General features: G+C 37.4%; 1 pseudogene; it reads left to right on the top strand.

Moving 5' to 3' along the window:
* Nucleotides 1–9294: 9294 nt before the first annotated feature.
* On the top strand, nt 9295–13796 carry LOC108536896 (ubiquitin-conjugating enzyme E2 C-like; annotated as a pseudogene).
* The last annotated feature ends 5576 nt before the right edge of the window (nt 13797–19372 follow it).

Genomic DNA, 19372 nt, shown 5'->3' with positions numbered 1-19372 from the left:
TACTGGGTGAGTTATCCCCACCTCCTGTGAACTCCCAACAAACTACTCAGAATGTTGTAGCCTCCAGCAAAATAATTCAGAGTTCTAGTGGGAGGGGTAGATCTGTGTCAGGTATAGCAAGAGTCCATTGTTGTAAGACTCTCATGGTAGACATATGTAAGCAAGTGGTCTGTTATCTTCAGAGGTAGGTAATCCTTTTAAACATGTATTCTGGGGCATTCTGCTGACTACAGCCTCTAGAAATAGATTACCTATGATGAAGATGAATCCTATAATGCCTGACCTTTTCCACTAGTCTGCTTGGCTTTGCTTAATCTAGCTTAGCCTTGAGGAGAGAGATTGATATTCCCCACAGGGTAGTGGGCTTGAGAGCCAGAAGGAAGTATTTCTAGAAGGAGAGAAACAAGGTGTAGGTTCACCAAACATTTGCCTGGGTGTGTTATCTTCCTTGTTCTCAAATGATCCTCATACCATTCCAGTCTAAAATTGGAAAAACTCCTATGTACTAGGGACAACTTAAAGAGGTTTTGCTCTGAATATTCAACAGTTCAACACAAAGTATTTATATCAACTATGTTTCAAGAACTGTGCTAGGTACAGGGTTCACAATGTAAGTAAAATTAGTAAAGATGAGAGCAACTTCAAAGTTCCCGGTTAAGCATGTCTAGTAAACTTTTGGAAAGAAGAAATGAGCAGCAAAACATTACATTTTGACAGAAATTGGTTTGTATTAAGAGAGATCATGTGAGATTTGTGCTTACTCTCTCATAATACTTGCACATTTAGAAGCAGTATTTCCTGTCTGCTGCCATAGTGTTTCTGAAACTTTTGTGCTTAAGAATCATCTGAAGTGTTGATTAAGAGCACAGATTCCTGGGTCTAACCGCCACAGATTCTGCTTCAGCATTCAATAGGAATGTTGCCCAAGCACTTCTAGTGATTCTGATGCAATTGTTGCAGGGACCATAGCACATATTCCATGCTCAGTTTCTTTTCTATGTTTATACCTCTTAATTAAAAAGAATACATATGAACCAAAAGTTGCCATTTTTATTTTTGTATTTCTAGTGTCTAGAACACTGACTGACACTTAGAAGGTACTTAATAAATGCTTATCGGAGTCAAGCACTTGCTAGATCTCAGAGGAATCACAACTAGTAATGACTATGTGAATCAAACTCCATTAAATACTATAATTATAATAATTGAGATGGGAGCTCAGAAATGGGAGTGAGTATGACTATAAGTATGGGGAAGACTTCACATGGGAGATGGGTTTAGAGACTTTCCTTTTTAAACCATGGCCAAAGATTTCTAACTGCAGGATCACAAAAGGCTAAAGGAACAATAAAAATAGTGCCTTTGATTTGATAACAGTAACAAAAGTGTTAAGTATATGAGGACACCATGAACTCAAAACTTGGTAATAAGGTTATTTTCTACGGCAGGGTCAGCGGATTTTTCCTTAAAGGATCAGAGACTAATAGAATTTGTCAGCTAGACTGTCTCTGTCTCAACTATTCAGTTGTAACAGTGTAGCACAAAAACAGGCATAGACAATAGTCATTTAAATGGGTATGATATTGTGAAATATGTGTTTGGTCTTTGACTTTTTTTCCTAGTGGACAACTCCTAAAATCCTTACTCTCCAAAGTGATGTCTTTGGATGCTAATGAGTTGTCTGATAGCTGGCAACCCCTAGGTAGCTTCAGGATGGGGGCTGGTCACCAGAAAGACCAAGGCAGGATTAGGGGCTTAGGATTTTCAGCCCTTCGCCACAACCTGCGGGTTAAATTGATCACTAATGGCCAATGGTTTAATCATGCCTGTATAATGAAGTCCCAAGAAAACCCAAAGGACATGATAGCTTTCCGATAGCTGAACACATGGAGCTTCCTGGAGGGTGGTGCACTGGAGAGGGCATGGAAGCGCAACACACCTTCTCATGTGCCTACCCCATAACTCTCTTCATCTGTACCCGTGGCAATATCCTTTACTGTAAACTGGTAAACGTAAATGGTTCCCCTAAGTTCTGTGAGTTGCTCTAGCAAATTAATCAAACCCAAGGAAAAGGGTCTTGGGATCCCCAATTTATAACCAATCAGTTAAAAGCACAGGTAAAAATAACCCAGCACTTGCAATTGGCATCAGAAGTAGGGGGCAGTCTTTTGGTACTGAGCCCTCAACTTGTGGAATTTGATTTCTAGGTAGATAGTGTCAGAACTAAATTGGAGGATACTGCCTGGTATCTGCTGCAGAATTCATTGCTTGCTTGTTGGTAGGGGAAAATCTCCACATATTTGGTCGCAGAAGTCTTCTGTGTTAATTGTTTGTTGTTGAGTGAGAGAATAGAAGAAGTGCTTTGAGTTTGAGTGTGCTTTTTTCCACATGATGGGTATGGATGTGTTCTAATAAAACTTTACAAAACAAGTGGCAGGCCAGATTTGGCTAGTAAGCCATAGTTTGCTGACCCTGATCTACAGTAAAACCTGTGAATTGTTAATTGAAAAATTAAGAAGATTGCATAATTGGCTAGGCCAATTGGCTTTTGAGTTATAAAGACGTGGGTTCCATCCCAGTTCTGTTCCACCCTAGCTTTGTCACCTGAATCAAACGTCAGTTTTATTTATAAAATGGGATGCAAAATAATAGTACCTATCTCTTAGAGTTATTACAAGATGCAAATAATAATTTATGTAAAGGTTTATCTGAAAATCTAATACACAGTAAGGGCTTGATAAAATGTCAGCTGAAAATAAAACTAGTTAAACATAGCAGTTGAACTTGTTTATTTCTGTTGTTCTTGAAATCCCAATAAAAATGACAGTAGAGAACCAAAACTGCATGAACCCTTAACAATCAAAAAGATTGAGAGAAGTAGCAGATAAGAGACATCCATGTGTTTTTGCGAGGAGGAATGAGAATGAGTGGTGACCTAGCAGAATAGAGAGAAAGTCTAACTACTTGCCATAATAAAAGCAAGTCTGTCTCTACTGCAGAATGCTAGAAGAATTCAGGATTTGGAGGTACAAGGTACCCTTAAATAGCCTTGGGGAATAGAGTGGGCTTGGAATGGAAGGATTGGTTAAAATCTGCTTAAGGAACAGTTTGCTCCATAGGTCCCGTCTTAACCCAGAAGCCTGGATTCTTCGACCTTGACAGAGATAAGTAGGACTTGGTTGATTCATGGTAGAAGAGATTATGTCAGGTTTGTTCTAGATTTGAGAATACTAAGCAGAGCTGAGAGTGGATGCTAAAGCACCATACTGAAATCAAATTATTATATTATTTTCCTGTTGGTTCTCTAACAAATTACCCCCAAATGTAGTGGTTTAAAAAAACACAAATTTATCATCCTATAATTACAGGGGTCAGAAGTCCAAAATGGGTCTCGGTGGGTTAAAATTAACGTGTCAGCAGAGTTGTCTTTCTTCATGGAGGCTCTAGAAAGAAATTTTGTTTTTTTCCCTTTTCCAGTTCCTTTCAGCCACCTGCATTACTTGGCTCATGGCTCCCTTACTTCTTCAAAGCCAGCAATGGCTTTTTCACATCATATCATTTTGTCCCTGACTCTCCTGTCCTCTTCCACATTTAAATCCAACTGAATAATCCAAGATAATCTCCCTTTGTTAAGGTCAAATTTTAGCAAGCTTAATTCTACCTGCTATCCAAATTCTCTTTTGCCGTGTAACTTAACATGCTCATAGGTTCCTGGGATTAGGATGTGTGGACATCTGTGAGAGGCCATTATTCTGCCTACCAGATAGATTAAGTCAGAGTCTGTGTGTTGGTTGGTGAGATACCCATGTCTGTTCATTTGCTTGGCTTCCAAATGTTAGTAGCTTGGTTCATATTCTTCACTCACAAAGTAGGAAACTGGAGAATTTCTCAGAGAAACTCTCAAGACCCTGATCACCCTAATGCATTGGTTATAAACTGGGACTGATTTCCCCCCACAGGGGACATTTGGCAATATTTGGAGAGATACTTGATTGTAATAACTAAAGATATGCGCAAAGGTGTGCTACTGGCATCTCATGGATAGAGGCCAAGGATGCTGCTAACCATCTTGCAGTACACAGGGAAGCTCATCTTCCTGTTCCCCAAAATAATTATTCAGTTCAAAATGTCAATAGGGCCAAAGTTGAGAAATCCTACCCTAATGTTGTCTGTCAGTTAACATCACCCTAACATAAACCAATGACTGATTAGAGAGCATGTAACATGAAAAAGAGGGGAGAATAAACCAACAGGTAAAATGAACTTATAAAAAACAGTCAATGCAGAGAATAGAATAGTATTTTAAATTGACTCTATTAATATGTTCAAAGAAATAAGACAAGTTACTGATTATGTAAAACAAGAACAGAAAGGCTATCCAAAAGTAGAACTTTTGAGAACAAAAAAGAGATAATTGGAAAGTAAAAATATGATAGTAGAAAGGAAGTCAGTAACCCAGGTAGAGTTTAGTGATTTCACAAGGATTGCCAGATTGGTTAAAAATGTAAGACCCAACTAACTGTATGCTGTCTGTAATGAACATATTTTAGACATAAAAAACCAAATAGGTTAAAGGTAAAAGGACCAAAAAAGACATACCATGCCAACACTAATCAAAAGATACTTACATTACTATCAGACAAAATAGGTTTTAGATCAGAGTATATTACTAAGGATAAAAAGGGTCATTTCAAAATGATAAAAGGGTGAATTCATCAAGGGTACCTAATGTAATTGTATGCATTCATGTGTCTAATAATATAAATGGAAAACACATGAATCAAAATCTGATAGAACTGAAAGGAATATAGGAAAAATTTATAACTAGATGCCATAATTATGTCTGGAGATTCCAATACTCCTCTTTCAATAATTGATAGGGTAAGTAGACAGAAAATCAGTAAAAGTATAGAAGGCTTAACCCTATCAACCTACTAGATGTAATTGACATTTGTAGATCGCTTTAAAACAACAAAACACACGTTCTTTTCAAGTGTGCATGGAACATTGACCCAGTTAGGCTATATTCTAGGTCATAAAACAAGTCTCAAATTTAAACAGACTCAAGTAATACAAAATATGTTTTCTGATGACAATGGCATTAAGTTAGAAATCAATAACAGAATGATGTGTGGGGAATTCCCCAAATATTTGTAAACTAAACAACACACTCCTAAATAACTCATAGGTCAGTGATGAAATCAAATAGGAAAGTATTTTGAGCTAGATGGTAATGAAAATTCAACATATTAAAATTGTGGGATGTTGCTACAGCAGTACTTAGAAGGAAATTTATAACACTAAATGTGTTTTAAATAAAATATAGACATTAAATGTCTATGTTGGAAAAAGAAAGATCTCAAATCAGTGACCTCAACTTCCACCTTAAGAAACCAGAAAAAGAAGAGAAAGAAAATAATAAAAATTAGAGTAGAAATCAATGAACTGGAAGACAGAGACAGAAAAAATCACTACAACCAAAAGCTGCTTCTTTGACTGAATCAATACAACTGATAAACTTCTAGCCACACTGATCAGAGGGGAAAAGAAACAGGATAGGATTGGGGTAGGTGGAGAAAACACAAATTTTCAATATTAGGAATGAAAGAAGTGATATCAATACAGATGCAACAGATTAAAAGTGTAAGAAGGGAATATTATGAATTTTATGCCAGTATAGTCAACTTAGATGAAATAGACACAGTTACTTGAGAGACACACAAACTATCAAAGCTAATCCAAGAAGAAATAGCCTTTTATTTATTAAATAAATTTAATTTGTAGTTAAAGACCTAACCATAAAGAATTCTAAGCTAAGAGTTTCACTGGTAAATGGTTTCACTGGAATTCTTACAAACATTCCAGGAAGAAATAACACCAATTTTATGCAAACTTTTCCAGAAAATCAAAGAGGAGGAAATAACTACCAATTCATTTTATGAGGCCAGCATTACTCTGATACCAAAATTAAACAAAGACATTGCAAGAAAATAATTTTATAGATTCATATTTCTTATGAAATAGTTATAAAATTCTAAAAATTTTAGCAAATTGAAGCCAATGATTATTTCAGTAGGTGCAAAAAATTTTGGACAATATTTAACAGACTTTCCTGATAAAAGGTATTTGTAAACTAGGAATGGAAGAGAATTCACTCATTATGACAAGTGGTATCTATGAAAAACCTACTGCTGACATCATGATTAATGGGGATAGTGAAAGACTGACACAAATAAGGCAAGAAAAAATAAAAGGCCATGTAGACTGGAAAGGAAGAAGTAAAACTGTCTTTTTAGGTACATGAGTATCTGTGTAGAAAATTCTGTAGCATCTACAAAAAGTATTCTAAAACTAATAATTGAATTTAGCAAGCTTGTAGTAAACAAGATCAATACATAAAAATAATAATAAATAATAGCAGTGAATAACCTAAAATTAAAATCTGAAAACAATACTATTTACAATAGTATATTGAGTACTACCAAAATTATGAAATATTTTGGTATAAATTTTCAAAATATGTGTGAGAACTGTAACTAAAAACTATAAAATATTGCTGATGGACATTAAAGAATACTCAAATGGAGATACAGGGTTCATGGATTGGAGGACTCTTTATTCTTAAGGTGTAATTTCTTGGCTGGGCATGGTAGCTCATGCTTATAATTCCAGCACTTTGGGAGGCTGAGGTGGGGGGATCGCTTGAGCCCAGGGGGTCAAGGCTGCAGTGAGCTGTGTTCATGCCACTGCACTCCAGCCTGGGCAACAGAGGGAGACCCTGTAAAAAAAAAAAAAAAGATGTAATTTCTTCCTAAATTGATCTATAAATTTTATGCAATCCTAGTAAACATCCTAGCATTTTTGTATAAATTGACAGGTTGATTCTAAAATTTATGTTGAAATGCCAAGTCAGAACAACTTCGAATAAATTAGAGAATTTATACCTAGTGGTGTGCTGATGTTTAACAACTAGCTCTCTGGAAATACTTTTGTGGTGTGAGTACACCATGGCTGATTTCAAGCTACTAATGTGACATCACTGAACACAAGGTATGGAAGAGATGTACAAGATCAGCTCTTGTGAATGGGTACAAGCCAGTTTCAGCACACCACTTATTACACTACATGATTTTAAGATTTATCATAAAGCCACAGTAATCAATATGGTATGGTATTGGCATAGACAATAAAAATTCAGTAAGAATGTATAGAGAGTTCAGAGACAGATCCACACATATATGACCAATTCATTTTTGACAAAGGTAAAAGACAATTCAGGAGAAAGGAAAGAGTTTTTTCAACAATAGTGCTGGAAGAATTGGATATTTACATAAAAAAAGAACTATCAGTACATTATGCAAATGTTAACTTAGATCATGGTTCTAAATATAAAATATAAAACCTCAGAATTTTAGGATAAAACTTTGTAACCTTGAGTTATACAAATACTTTATATGACACCAAACGAATGATTCAAAAGAGAACAAAATACATAGATTTGACTTTGTCAAAGTTAAGAACTTCTGATCTTCAAAATTCATAGTTAAGAAATGAAAGGATAAGCCATAGACTGGGAGAAAATATTTGCAAATGATATATCAGATAAAGGGCTTATATCAAGAATACATAAAGAGGCCGGGAGCAGTTGTCTGTGCCTGTGGCCCCAGCTACTTGGGAGGCTGAAGAGGAGGATTGCTTGAGCCCAGCAGGTCAAGGCTGCAGAGAACTGTGTTGCACCAGTGTACTCCAGCCTGGGCAACAGAGCGACATACTGTCTTTAAAAAAAACAAAAAAGCATGTTGGTAGTCTGATTTATATAAGCAATTTTTCTAATGAAAAAAAAATCAGCCGGGCGTGGTGGCTCAGGCCTGTAATTCCAGCACTTTGGGAGGCCAAGGCCGGCAGATTACCTGAGATCAGGAGTTCAAGACCAGCCTGATAAACATGGTGAAACCCTGCCTCTACTAACAATACAAAATTAGCCAGGCGTGGTGGTGCATGCCTGTAATCCCCGCTACTAGGGAGGCTGAGACAGGAGAATTGCTTGAACCCTGGAGGTAGAGGTTGCAGTGAGTCAAGATCGCGCCATTGCACTCCAGCCTGGGCAACAAGAGCAAAACTCCGTCTTAAAAAAAAAAAAAAAAAAAATCAAGTCTAGATAAAGCCATTAATGAAATGCAGAATAAATATCTAAAGAACTTTGGAGCTCAAGGTCTGTATTGTGGTTCTATTCTGTCACTTTGGGTATCGTTATTGTGATGTTCAGTTTGCTTAAAATGGGGGAGTTGAAATGTTTGGCTTATAAGGTCATATATAGCTGAAAAATTCTGGGTAAAATATGGAGAGTTCTCAAGAAACTTTTATGTGAAAGATAGTGTTCTGCATTCACATTTGTGTTTTAAATAATTTTTATAAGATCAGAATAATTGATGGACCCTTATATATCTCAGTATTGTAATTAAATAATTTTTGGGGTGAGGTAACGAAATCCTTATTCTCAAGGAAAATTGTAAGCAAATGTAACATAACAACTATAACTTTGATGGTTTTAAATAAAAATTTTTATAAAATAATTATATTTTGAAGTAGAATTTCTGATCACAATAATATTGTTCCATATTTTTGAAATATCTAAAATATTCTACCAATTATTTTGAGTTTTACTTTTGCTATTTAAAATGACAAAGAAGGCCGGGCGCAGTGGCTCACGCCTGTAATCTCAGCACTTTCGGAGGCCGAGGCGGGCGAATCACAAGGTCAGGAGATCGAGGCCATCCTGGCTAACTCCATGAAACCCCGTCTCTACTAAAAATACAAAAAATTAGCCAGGCGTGGTGGCGGGTGCCTGTAGTCCCAGCTACTCGGGAGGCTGAGGCAGGAGAATGGTGTGAACCCAGGAGGCAGAGCTTGCAGTGAGCTGAGATCGTGCCACTGCACTCCAGCCTGGGCAACAGAGCAAGACTCTGTCTCAATCAAACAAACAAACAAACAAAAATGACAAAGAAAAGCCCAGTTGGCTATCTTTTGTATATAATTACATCATTTTGAGATTTGAGAGGATTTATTTTTGTTAATACTAGTTTACAATACCTCCAAGAGTAAAGATCTATTTGAGATAATTCTGATAAGCATTAATTATTAGTTTAAGAAATTACATGATACAATATATCAGCCTAGCAAAGTCATACTTGTATTCCATGAATATCTATAAATAAAAATAAATTAAAATTAAAATTTAAAAATAGATTAATAAAACAAAATTTTAAAAATAAATTGCACAATAGTGGTCAAAAGATGTCTGAAACCAAGGTAGAAGTCATTATCTCAGTTAAGAAAAGGATCATCTACACACGATTAAAGTAAGTTAATATGAGCTTGTAATCCTTTCTCTTTCGAAAGCTGAGTCTGGAAGATCGTTTGAGGCCAGGAGTTTGAGAGCAGACTGGACAACATAGAGAGATGTTTCTCTACTAAAAATAAACAACACATTTTTTTAAAAAGCGAATTAACATTAAATTAGAGAAATTATTTAGGCCCTGTTAACATGACCTTGGAGATATGACAGTCATGCAAATATAGGTGGTTGCCCCCAGGTATAGTATAGTATAAGGGGTTGCCCCCTTAATACCATCTAAATGGGACATGAATCAGAACATAATAAAAATAATTATACATAAAAATTGAAATACTATAAAGCTATAGCGAAATCATGGCTCTAGGTTAACTACCAACCTCTTCAACAGCAACAGCATATTTTAAAACCCTTTGTCCTGGTTCTAATCAGAGTTCTTGACTTTTTGGCCTTCTGTGGTGTCACTGGCCAGTCTTCTTCTGTGTCTCAAGTTGGTTCATTCTGAATGGGTCACTTTCATTTTTTTCTTTTTTTTTTTGAGACAGAGTCTCACTCTGTTGCCCAGGTTGGAGGGCAGTGGCATGATCTCGGCTCACTGCAACCTCCGCCCTCCAAGTTCAAGCAATTCTCCTGCCTCAGCCTCCCGAGTAGCTGGGATTACAGGTGCCTGCCACCGTGCCTGGCTAACTTTTTGTGTTTTTAGTAGAGACAGGGTTTCACAATCTTGGCCAGGCTCGTCTTGAACTCTTGACCTCATGATCCACCTGCCTTGGCCTCCCAAAGTGCCAGGATTACAGGCGTGAACCACCACACCTGGCCCTGAATGGGTCACTTTCTTTAAGCTGATATATAAAATCTGGAAAGTTCTCAGTCTGTCTTAGAAGTTGATAAATTACAGATATTTAGGGAGGCATCTTCATAATAATTACTAGCATTTTCAGAAGTTTGCCACTTTGAAGTACATTTTTTTTGAGACAGAGTCTCACTCTGTCACCCAGGCTGGAGCGCAATGGTGCAATCTTGGCTCACTGCAACCTCCACCTCCCAGGTTCAAATGATTCTCATGCCTTGGCCACCTGAGCAGCTGGGACTACAGGCATGCACCACCACACCCGGCTAACTTTTACATTTTTAGTAGAGATGGGGTTTCATCATATTGTCCAGGCTGGTCTTGAACTCCTTCAGTAATCTGTCTGCCTCAGCCTCCCAAAGTGCTGAGATTACAGGTGTGAGCCACTGTGCCTGGCTGAAGTACTTTTTATATAGTGATGTGGTTTGGCTCTGTCCCCACCCAAATGATTGAATTATGGGTACGAGTCTTTCATGCACTGTTCTTGTGATAGTGAATGAGTCTTATGAGATCCGATGGTTTTAAAAAATGGGAGTTTCCCTGAACAAGCTCTCTCTTTACCTGCGGTCATCCATGTAAGATGTGACTTGCTCCTCCTTGCGTTTCACCTTCTGCCATGATTGTGAGGCCTCCCCAGCCTTATGAAACTGTAAGTCCAATAAACCTCCTTGTTTTGTAAATTGCTTTGTCTTGGGTATGTCTTTATCAGCAGCATGAAAATGGACTAATACATATAGTAACTCATTTAATTCTCACAAAGCATTGAGGTAAGTATTATTTAGAGATGAGGAAATAGTTACAGAGAGATTGGCAGCCTAGTTCTAGAAATCATGGGTTTTAACCATTATACTGCTTTAGAGATGAACTAGGTTTTGTCCTTACATTGATATTATTTTAGCCACTTTTGTAACAAGTATAAACTTGTTATTGTTGAAGTAATTACCTTTAAGTTCCCTTCAATAATGTACCTTCTCTGCCACTCAGTGGGAAGAAATGGTCTTATAGTCAAGTCCCCTTAAAAAAAAGTCTCCCCCAACTGCTCAGAAGTCATTTATTCTGTATTAGTATTTTCCAAATGTATTTGACCTCAAAACACTCTTTTTTATAGCATACTTATTAACCCCTACCTAATATTGACAGTATGTGAGGTATTCTATATGACACTAGTTTGGAAAAATGAGACAGTACTTTTATTCACTGTATTGTTGTGGTATAAATGTCCCCCGTGGAATAGCAGCCCAGATTAAAACTTCTAATAACTGTCTGGTTTTGCTGTTTATTTATGATGTCCTTTCATATGTATATTATATAAATCCTAGTTAAAATTATTTTAATCAGAAATGAAACTAACATGAGCTAGTTTAACCAACATCAAAAAAGGGGGATTTATTTTGAGGCTATAATGTTATCCCAAGAGGAATATAGGGATGTGGTTATTTCTAAAGCAGGGAGTCAGTCTGGCTAAATGAGGAATTAGAACCAGAAAATAGCCTCATAACTCTCATTCTCTCTCTCTAGGGTCACTTGGTCTTTCATTTCTGCATCTATCTGCGAGTCTACTTCATCTTTCTTTGCAGTTCCAAGTGTCAGCTAAAATATCCCAGTGCTTTGAGATTTAGATAATATTGTCATGAACCATATTTCATATCCGGTGGGGCTCATGTGACTTCTGTGAGATTTCTACAAATTTCTGAATGAGAGAGCAGTGAGATAAGGGGGTGGAGGAATGCCAGGTTGATGTTCTCATGGTCGCCTCTGGCTGTGGGTTTCTGTTGCCATATGTGATAGATTTTGTTGAAGGTGTGGGGGTTTATATCATAGGAATATAATCAGGATTGCTCGTTGGGGATACTTTCAGACACTCCTGAGAAAATTCTTTTGGCCCTTCATCCAAAAAGTCCCTACACTTCAAACTTTCTTACTGACTTCTTTCTCCTTCTTTCCTGGAGACAGAAAAAACAGTTTTTTTCTGGTGCCATCCAGAGTAGTTTTACCATCTGCTTTGTTTCTGTGGCTTCTGATACCTATTGCCTCAGGGTCTTACATTCTATCCCAAGCTTCTCAAACAAGGATGTGTCCCTTTATGGTTGTGTTAGTGGCTGGGGCTAACTAGCAGATTTATTTTCTCACAGTCCTAGAGGTTAAAAGTCTGAGATTAGGTTATCAGCAGGGTTGTCTTTTTCTGAGGGCCGTGAAGGAAGGATCTGTTCCAGGCTTCTTCTCGCTTTGTAGATGGAAATAATCTCCCTGCCCCTTCACATTGTCTTCCCCCGTATGTGTCTGTGTCCACATTTCCACATCTTAGTAAGGGCACTGGTCATGTTGGATTAGGGCCCATCCTAATGACTTCACTTTAATTTAATTACCTCTTTAAAGAACCTAGGTTCTTTTGTGTTTCATAAAGTAATGATTGTGTTTTCACGTTATTGTGTGGGGTGTGCCTCCCTCAGACCTTGATACCAGTCTGCACATTACCTGACATGAAAAAGTTTAAAAAATGACCCTATCTCTAAATTCAGTTACATTCTGAGGTACTAAGGGCTGGGACTTCAACTTAAGAATTTTTGGGGCAGGGACGTAATTCAGCCTATAGCACTGGTAGTTTTTGTTAAGATAGTACATATGTTCCCATGTTACTTTTGCTTCAGTGTTTATGTTAGGGGAGGACGTTCTCCCTGAAGTAAATTAGTTTAAGCAAGCAGCCTTAGCTGATTAGAATTGGGTCTCAATTCCACATCTCCAGGAGGAAGAATCAGATTAACAGTGGTTAGGTTATGTATCCACTTCAGAACATTCACTTTTGGCCAGAGATCAGGTTTTCTCATACCGTAAGGCTGATGGGGCCCATCCTTGTTGACTAGAAACAGTTTTCAGTAAAATGAGACAATTAGGAGCTGGTTAGTCCACTTAAGCATTTTCATCTACCATTTTAAAAAAAGTAGGCAATTGCAGTCATGTTCTCTGAGTTCCTGTCTCCCCGCCAGTGCTCCCTGGACGGCCTGCCAAAACTGCAACACAGCTGCCATCAGCATTGCTGCCCATAAAGGAACGGAGCCCAGCAGTGGGTATGGCAGGATACAGCAGGAGCTGAAGACCCTTGTGATCTCTGGCAACAAAGGGATTTATGCCTTACCTGCATCAGACAACCTTTTGAAATCAGTAGGACTATCCCTGAAGCAGCTGGCACAGAAGACCTGAGATATAATGTTTCCCTGGAGTTCCCCAGTGGCTACCCATACAGTATGCCCTTGGTTAAGTTCCTCACGCCCTGCTACTATCTCAACGTGGACGCCCAGTGTAACACCTGTCTGGACATCCTGAAGGACAAGTGGTCTGCCCTGTATGATGTCAGGAGCACCCTGCACTCCATCCGTAGCCTACTAGTAGAACTCAACATTGATAGCCTTTTGAACACACATGCTGCTGAGCTCTAGAAAAACTCCACAGCTTTTAAGAAATAACCTGCAAGAAATCTACTGAAAGCAGGTCTCCAGCTGGGAGCCCTGACTCAGGCTGCCCAACCTCTCCTTGTGTTGTCTCTTCATTTTCCCTTAGATGGGAAATTTGCTTGATTTCTGTAGAGGACTCTGTATCTTGAGCTGTGGTGTTTGTTATTTTTGTTTTGTTTCTGTTTTTTATTTTTTATTTTATTTTTGAGACAGGGTCTTGCTCTAACAGGGGTGCAATGGCATGATCACGGCTCACTGTAGCCTTGACCTCCTGGGCTAAATCCGTTTTGCCACCTCAGCCTCCCAAGCAACTGGAACCACAGGTGTAAGTCACAGTGCCAGGCTAATTTTTATTTTTATTTTTTGTAGATACAGGGTCTCCCTGTGTTATCCAGGCTGTCCTGGAACTCCAGAGATCAAGAGATCCTCCTACCTCATCCTCCCAAAGTGCTGGGATTATAGGCATGAACCACGACATTTGGCCCATTTCTGTTTTTAAAATTAAGTATCTGATTGAGCTCTTGTGATGTATATTAAATAAATACATTTTGCTTATTTTCTGTAAAAAAACCTGCAAATTAAAATTTATTTAGAGTTGAAAAGAAAAGAGCACTACGGTATATTTTCTAATTTTAGTGGCTAAAGCCAACTTCAATAGTAGAATATACTCTTAAGAAGGTACACTTACAAAAGAATGTATTACTTAGAAAACGCTATGAGTGATCAAAACTTAAAAGAAAAATAACCTGAAATGGTTATTTTATATCTGTATTTAATGATGAAGTAATTGGTATACTTAAACTTCTAATATGAAGCCATAGAACTACAAAGCAAGATGAACTTATGGTTAAATGTGCAACTTGCTTTGTCTGAAATTAGCCAAGTACTATACAGGTGCTAATGAATTCTCCACCTTGAGAAGACATGCGGTGAAAACTGCATCACTCTTTGGTTCTGTGTGCTGCTGTAAGCAGTGATTTTTTTTTTTTTTTTTTTTTTTTTTTGCCTACCTATAGTTTTTTTTCTTTAAGTTACTACCTTGTGCCAAATTAAGAGATATGAATTTGCAAATAGCTTCATTTTATGTGCCAGCAATAATTAGACTCACAAGGAAAAGTATCCTCAGCTACATTTACAAAAGTTAGTATTTTATATTTCACTCACTGGATATGTGTGTCACTACAACTTATTTTTTCTGTGACATATTTTAGAGATTTCCTATGTCTGAGAGTGTTGTGATCGGTGTCTTTAATGCCAGAGAAGTCATAATTAGCTGGAAACATGGCTGGAGGTCACATTTTCTAAGTAGGAGCATGCTGTTCCTGGAAAGCAGTGGCAAACTTGTATGTATCTCCCTACCCCACTTTCCCCGCTCACCATCAGAGTAGTCTTGTTAAGAGTTTGAATTTCAAAGTGAGAAAGACCTGAGTTAAAATCCCAGTTCAACCATGTACTAATTGTAAGATCTTAGGTAAGTTACTGGACTTCTGAGTGTAATTTCTTCATCTGTAAAAAGGAATGATAATATTATTAGGAGGATTAAATGGGGTAATATTTGCAATATGCTTAGCAAGAGCTTGACACATAGTAAGTGTTTTAAAAGTAGTAACAATAACTAAATAATATCAATCATAAGTTTGAAGGCCAGGTCTGGGGAAACAAAGTTGCATAGGTCATGGTCCCTATTTTCAAGGAACTCATAGACCAACGGAGTCTGTGACTCAAAAAGCATCACTGTAAAGGGGTAGGAGGATTATGGAGACGTTGCATAAAGAGCACAAAATTTCAGTTGGACAAGAAGCATATGTTCAAAAGATCTACTTTACCTCATGGTGATTATCATTAATAACAATAGATTGTATACTTGAAAATTGCTGAGAGTAGATTTTAAGTGTTCTCATGACCAAAAAAATGGTATGTGAAGTAAATGGCTTGATTTAACCGTTACACAATATGTACGTATATCAAAACGCCATGTTATACACCAGAAATACATGCAATGTTTATCAATTTAAAAAAGTATCACTGTAAATGTATCATTATATTGGAAATGTTCTTGGTACTGGATAGTTGGTTCTTGGTATTTCCATTAAGTTGCTGTGTTATTGTTTTTTAAAATTACCTATAGATAATTTTTTCTCTTAATTTTGGATTTTAAGAACTTTACACCTAGAACAATGTATTGTAAATGACTCATTAGAACTGTAGGTATTGGCATTCTCTGTCCTGCTCTTCTGTTTCAGCCCCACAGCTGTTGGGCTCTTTCTTAGGTACCAAGAAGACAGCCAAGTGGGCATGATATCCAAATGATGGGCCATATTTACCCTAGAAGATGAGTTTTGGTCAAGATGGGAGGTTGAGAGGAAGGACTAGAATATGAGATGCAAACTCAGGAAATCTATCCAGAATTAAGGCAAAGAAAAACAGGATCAAGTCATTCAGTTGGTACGCAAGGCCAGGATTCCTCCAGGCACCTGTACCTTGGGAAAGAGGGACCAGGGAAACCTCAGGAACTCAAGAGAACTGGGTAGGAGCTCAAGCCAGGAGCCTAACATTTGCAAGAGCAGTGTCTAACCAGTGGGTAGGGTAGAGTGAAAGAGGTGGAGAGAACAGCACTTTCAGTGTTCTAAGTGGGCTCTAAACCTTTTTTGACTGTTGATATTTATTTACTTATTCATATATTATACACATGTACACAATTATTAACGTCTTAGTTCAATGAATAATAAAGTTCATTGTTACTGATAATTGCAATTTTTTCAAATAGTTTAAAAAATAATTTTAAATTACTGTGGTTAGCTTCTTTCCAGACTTGATTATATTGTTACTGTTTTTAAATAAAGATGGGGCTGATGGAGATTGTGCTATTTTCTCGTTTGGTATTGTGTGTGCATTGTTCCATGACCTTCAATTTGCCTTTTCTTTGCCTTTTAAAGCCATTGTGTGAGAGTGAATTTAGTAATCCATAAGTGCACTTAATTGGGCACATATAGGTAGAAATACATTGCCATACACTGAAACTCAGTGAATATTTAAGATATCTTATTTACTCTTTATATTTGGAAACACCTGCTCTTCCCTCTGGTTTCTTCGCATATCGTGTAGAACATGTATCTTTTCCTAACATTCACAGGATAAACAGCCACAATATAATCCTTGTGTATTTTTCTGAACTGATAATGGAAGAAGTTGGGAGAAGTTAAGAATGTACTACTTTGTTTCTTATAAGGAAGAAAAAAGAGACAGATTGATGTATACAGCTGCAAAGAAGAGGAGAAAAGTGGAGGTTAAAGAGATGTGGGCAATTACTAGAGGGGGCAAGTTTTGGGATAAAGATATGAATACTGGATCTTTTGAGGAAGTTTTACTATTTGAAATTGAAGTAGCCTATTCTCCATATTTTTTATTCTGGTTATGTATTTTGAGTAAATAAAATGCTGCATTCTTTTAAACTCTCAATGAATGAGTGCAGCAGTATACACTAAAAATGTCTTTTCTTGCTTCTTCATTATCTAAATCCTGCCATGCTCAAGATCCGTCTTTTCCAAGTAGCCTATACTAGACTCCAGACTGTATTTTCTGGAAATGCCAGCAACAGTATCTGCCATCTTGAATGCTTTTTTATACAATAACCTTGGCACTCTTTCCTTCACTGAAAAGGCTATACAGATGCAGATCAGTGCATAAAAGGATCAATAGCCATTAGCAAAGTGCAAATTAAAAATACAATAAGATATTCTTAAGGTAATTATTGTAACAGCTAACATTTAAAAATTACGATACCACCAAATACTGGTGAGAATGCATAGAAATTGGATCTCTCATACATTGCTGACAGGAATATAAAATAGTACAGCTACTGTGGAAAATGGTTTGGCAGTTTCCTAAAAAACTGAACACACTTTGGGGTTCGAGACCAGCCTGGCCAACATGGTGAAACCATGTCTCTACAAAAAATACAAAAATTAGCTGGGCATGGTGGTGCACATCTCTAATCCCAGCTACTCAGGAGGCTGAGAAAGGAGAATTCCTTGAACCCGGGAGGTGGAGGCTGCAGTGAGCCGAGATCATGCCACTGCACTCCAGCCTGGGTGACAAAGACTCCATCTTGGAAAGCAAACAAAACAAAACAAAAAGCGAAACATAACATATGATCCAGCATTGTACTCCTTGGTATTTGCCCAAAGGGGTTGAAAACTTGTGTTCGTACAAAAATCCTTACACAGATGTTCATGGCAGCCTAATTTATAATAGCTCCAAACCAGAAACATTAAAATGTTCTACAGTAAGTGAATAATGATGCAACCAGTGAATACTACAGGGAATACTACGTAATAAAAAGGAATGAACTGTTGATACACATAATCATTTAGATGGCTCTCATTATGCTAAGTGAAAAACAATCTCAAAAGGTCACATGTTGTATAATTTTGTTTATATAATGTTCTTGAAATTACAAAATTATAGTTTGCCAGGGGTTTGGGATGGGGAGGTGGTGTAATTGTAAAGGGGTAGCATGAGGGAGATCTTTGTGGTGATAGTTCTGTATCTTAATTTCAGTGGTAGTGAGTGATAAAATGGCACAGAAAAACGACAATGTCAATTTCCTGGTTTTAAATAACTCTGAGTACTGGGATGTATCTAGTGGGGAAGCTAGCAGGTACATGAAAACTTCTTGTACTATCTTTGCAACTTCGTGTGAATCTATAATTATTTCCACACACAAAGTTAAAAAATACAAGAGATTAAATTTAGATTAGACCCTCATCAGCCTTTGTCTCCACTCCTTCCCTGCTCCTGGAAAAAGCAGCAGAGGGGCATGGGCAGGGCACACTAAAAATATGTTATAATTTCTCTTGTGAGTTTTTCTTTGACCCCAGTATTAAGTGGAATTGTGTTATTTAATTTCCAGATATTTGTAGATTTTCTATATATCGTATGATTAATTTCTAATTTAATTCCATTGTATATAACATCTTAAACTTTTTAACTTTTTTTTTTTATAATTCTTTAAGTTCTGGGGTACATGTGCAGAACATGCAGTTTTGTTACATAGGTATACACGTGCCATGGTGGTTTGCTGCATCAACCCGTCACCTACATTAGGTATTTCTCCTAATGCTATTCCTCCCCTAGACCCCCACCCCCCAACAGGCCCTGGTGTATGATGTTCCCCTGTTTGTGTCCATGTGTTCTCATTGTTTCAACTCCCACTTATGAAGTGAGAACATGAGGTATTTGTTTTCTTTTCCTTGTGGATAGGTTTGCTGAGAATGATGGTTTCCAACTCATCCAGTCCCTGCAAAGGACATGAACTCACCCTTTTTATGGACTGCATAGTTATTCCATGGTGTATATGTGCCACCTTTTCTTATATCCAGTTCTATCTTGATGTGGCATTTGGGTTGTTCCAAGTCGTTTGCTTATTGTTGAATAGTGCCGCAGTAAACATACATGTGCCATGTGTCTTTATAGTAGAATGATTTATAATCCTTTGGGTATATATCCAGTAATGGGATTGCTGTGGTCAAATGGTATTTCTAGTTCTAATTATCCTGAGGAATTGCCAACACTGTCTTCCACAACGTTGAACTAATTTACACTCCCACCAACAGTGTAAAAGCGATCCTTGTTTCTTCCACATCCTCTCCAGCATCTGTTGTTTCTGGAGCTTTTTAATGATCGCCATTCTAAACTGGTGTGAGATGGTAAATCTCATTG

The sequence above is a fragment of the Rhinopithecus bieti genome, unplaced genomic scaffold (assembly GCF_001698545.2).
Source record: "Rhinopithecus bieti isolate Rb0 unplaced genomic scaffold, ASM169854v2 scaffold_13577, whole genome shotgun sequence".
NCBI classification, from domain to species: Eukaryota; Metazoa; Chordata; class Mammalia; order Primates; family Cercopithecidae; genus Rhinopithecus; species Rhinopithecus bieti.
Note: the sequence above shows the minus strand (reverse complement) of the source record. Positions and strands in the feature narration are given on the sequence as shown.